The sequence below is a fragment of the Arachis hypogaea genome, chromosome 14, assembly GCF_003086295.3.
Source record: "Arachis hypogaea cultivar Tifrunner chromosome 14, arahy.Tifrunner.gnm2.J5K5, whole genome shotgun sequence".
In the NCBI taxonomy this organism is placed as follows: Eukaryota; Viridiplantae; Streptophyta; class Magnoliopsida; order Fabales; family Fabaceae; genus Arachis; species Arachis hypogaea.
The window spans coordinates 47,021,325-47,025,290 of record NC_092049.1 but is presented as its reverse complement, the minus strand read 5'-3'; the positions used below and the strand labels follow the sequence as shown (position 1 = coordinate 47,025,290).

Sequence of the window (3,966 nt, the reverse complement as noted above, 5' to 3'; positions counted from 1 at the left end):
GAAGGGTCTTCCAAGGATGATGGATTCATCCTCATCCTTCCCTGTGTCTAGGATTACGAAATCAGCAGGGATGTAAAGGCCTTCAACCTTTACTAACACATCCTCTACTAGTCTATAAGCCTGTTTTCTTGAGTTGTCTGTCATCTCTAATGAGATTCTGGCAGCTTGCACCTCAAAGATCCCAAGTTTCTCCATTACAGAGAGTGGCATTAACTTTATTCCTGACCCCAGGTCACACAGAGCCTTCTCAAAGGTCATGGTGCCTATGTTATAGGGAATTAGGAATTTACCAGGATCCTGTTTCTTTTGAGGTAGTTTCTGCCTATCCAATGCATTTAGTTCATTGGTGAGCAAGGGAGGTTCATCTTTCCAAGTCTCATTACCAAATAATTTGGCATTCAGCTTCATGATTGCACCAACGTACTTAGCAACTTGCTCCTCAGTAACATCTTCATTCTCTTTAGAAGAAGAATACTCATCAGAGCTCATGAAGGGCAGAAGGAGGTTCAATAGAATCTCTATGGTCTCTAGTTGAGCCTCAGATTCCTTTGGTTCCTCAAAGGGAAACTCCTTATTGGTCACTGAACGTCCCAGGAGGTCTTCCTCACTAGGTTTCACGTCCTCCTCCTCCCTTGCAGGTTCGGCCATGATGGTCAAATCAATGGCCTTGCACTCTCTCTTTGGATTTTCTTCTGTATTGCTTGGGAGAGTACTAGGAGGAGTTTCAGTGACCCTTTTACTCAGCTGGCCCACTTGTGCCTCCAAGTTTCAGAGACTATATTTGCTAAGCTAGATGGATTCTGCTCAGAGTTCTCTGTCTGTTGCTGAGTGGATGATGGAAAAGGCTTGCTATTGCTAAACCTGTTTCTTCCACCATTATTAAAGCCTTGTTGAGGCTTTTGTTGATCCTTCCATGAGAAATTTGGATAATTTCTCCATGAGGGATTATAGGTGTTTCCATAGGGTTCACCCATGTAATTCACCTCTGCTATTGTAGGGTTCTCAGGATCATAAGCTTCTTCTTCAGAAGATGCCTCTATAGTACTATTGGATGATTCCTTCAATCCATTCAGACTCTGAGAAATCATATTGACTTGCTGAGTCAATATTTTATTCTGAGCCAATATGGCATTCATAGTATCAATTTCAAGAACTCCCTTCCTCTGAGGCGTCCCATTACTCACAGGATTCCTTTCAGAAGTGTACATGAACTGGTTATTAGCAACCATGTCAATGAGTTCTTGAGCCTCTGCAGGCATTTTCTTTAGGTGAATGGATCCACCTGCAAAATGGTCCAATAACATCTTTGATAACTCAGACAGACCATCATAGAATATATCCAGGATGGTCCATTCTGAAAGCATGTCAGAAGGATACTTTTTGGTTAGTTCCTTGTATCTCTCCCAAGCTTCATAGAGGGATTCACCTTCTTTCTGTTTGAAGGTTTGAACATTCACTCTAAGCTTGCTAAGCTTTTGAGGAGGAAAGAACTTGGCTAAGAAAGCCGTGACCAGCTTATCCCAAGAGTTCAGGCTGTCTTTAGGTTGAGAGTCCAACCATATTCTAGCTCTGTCTCTTACAGCAAACGGGAAAAGCATAAGCCTGTAGACCTCGGGATCAACCCCATTGGTCTTAACAGTATCACAGATCTGTAAGAATTCAGTTAAGAACTGAAAAGAATCTTCTGATGGAAGTTCATAAAACTTGCAGTTCCGTTGCATTAGAGAAACTAATTGAGGTTTAAGCTCAAAATTGTTTGCTCCAATGGTAGGAATTGAGATGCTTCTTCCATGTAAGTTGGAATTGGGTGCAGTAAAGTCACCAAGCATCTTCCTTGCACCACCACCATTGTTATTGGTTTCGGCCTTCTCTACTTCTTTTTTGAAAATTTCAGTAAAGTCCTCTTCAGAGTGTTGTGTTTTAGCTTCTCTTAGCTTCCTCTTCAGAGTCCTTTCAGGTTCCGGATCAGCTTCAACAAGAATGTTCTTATCCTTGCTCCTGCTCATGTGAAAAAGAAGAGAACACAAAAGAAAATATGGAATCCTCTATGTCACAGTATAGAGATTCCTTATGTAAGTATAAGAAGAGAAGAGTAGCAAAAAGAAAAAGATAAGAATCCAAACACAGGGAAGAGGAATGGGTTCAAATTCTTGAGTGAAAGAGGGGTGTTAGTAGATGAATAAATAAACAGAAGGGGATGAGAGATGAGAAAATTCGAAAATTAAACAAAATAAAATAAAAATCTTTTTTGTTTTTTAAAAATTAAAGTTAAAATTTGAAAATTAGAAAGAAAAATGAAATTAATTTAAATTGAAATTTAAAATAATTAGTTGATTAAAATTGAATTTTGAAAAAGAGGGAAGGGATTTTCGAAAATTAGAGAGAGAGAGCTAGTTAGGTAGTTTTGAAAAAGATAAGAATCAAACAAAAAGTTAAGTGGTTAATTGAAAAAAGATTTGAAAATCAAATTTTTAAAAGATAAGAAGTTAGAAAAGATTTAGAAAGGATATTGAAATTGATTTTGAAAAAGATGTGATTGAAACTTATTTTGAAAAAGATTTGAAAAAGAAATTTAAAAAGATTTGATTTTGAAAATTAAAGTTGATTACCTGACTAACAAGAAACAAAAAGATATGATTTTAAAAATATAAAGATTGAACCTTTCTTAATAGGCAAGTAACAAACTAAAAATTTTTGAATCAATCACATTAATTGTTAGCATTAATTTTGAAAATATGAAACAAAAATAAGAAAAAGATTTTTGAAAATCATTTTGAAATTTTCGAAAATCATAAAAGAAAAATGAGAAAGATTTGATTTTTGAAAAAGATTTGAAAAAGGATAGAATTTTTAAATTGAAAATTTGATTTGACTCATAAGAAACAACTTAATTTTAAAAAGTTTTGAAAAAGTCAACTCAAATTTTCGAAAATTTATGAGAGAAAAAGGGAAAGATATTTTTTTTTATTTTTGAATTTTTAATGATGTGAGAAAAACACAAAAAAGACACAATGCATGAAAATTTTGGATCAAAACAAACGATGCATGCAAGAACACTATGAATGTCAAGATGAACACCAAGAACACTTTGAATGTCAAGATGAACATCAAGAACATATTTTTGAAAATTTTTAAGAAAAGAAAAATATGCAAGACACCAAACTTAGAAATTTTCAATAATTAGACACTAACAAATTAAAAATGCATATGGAAAACAGGAAAAGACACAAGACATAAAAATGCAAAGATCAAACAAAGCAATTCATCAAGAACAACTTGAAGATCATGAAGAACATATGCATGAGTTTTTGAAAAATGCACAAATTTTAAAAACATACAATTGACACCAAACTTAAAATTTGACTCAAGACTCAAACAAGAAACACAAAAAATATTTTTGATTTTATGATTTTATATATTTTTTTGGATTTTTTTGAAAATTATTTTTGAAAAAAACGCAAACAAATAAAAAATTTTTGAAAGATTTTTTTTTTTTGAAAACTTTTTGAAAAGAAAATTACCTAATCTGAGCAACAAGATGAACCGTCAGTTGTCCAAACTTGAACAATCCCCGGTAACGGTGCCAAAAACTTGGTGCACGAAATTGCGATCATCAACAATGGCGCCAAAGACTTGGTGCTCTCAGACGTGAATCACACTTTGTCACAACTTCGCACAACTAACCAGCAAGTGCACTGGGTCGTCCAGGTAATAAACCTTAAGTGAGTAAGGGTCGATCCCACGGAGATTGTCGGCTTGAAGCAAGCTATGGTCACCTTGTAAATCTCAGTCAGGCGGATTCAAATGGTTATGGTAAATTGATAATTAAAATATAAATAGGATAGAGATACTTATGTAATTCATTGGTGAGAATTTCAGATAAGCGTATAGAGATGCTTTCGTTCCTCCTGAACCTCTGCTTTCCTGCTGTCTTCATCCAATCATTCCTACTCCCTTCCATGGCAA

The 3,966-nt window shown here is 34.9% G+C and overlaps 1 non-coding gene across 1 annotated transcript; it reads left to right on the top strand.

The window, feature by feature from the left end:
* The first annotated feature begins 1,358 nt into the window (after positions 1–1,358).
* On the top strand, positions 1,359–1,466 carry LOC112746650 (small nucleolar RNA R71). Its single transcript, XR_003174521.1, has one exon. It is a non-coding gene; the product is annotated as a small nucleolar RNA R71 (small nucleolar RNA).
* The last annotated feature ends 2,500 nt before the right edge of the window (positions 1,467–3,966 follow it).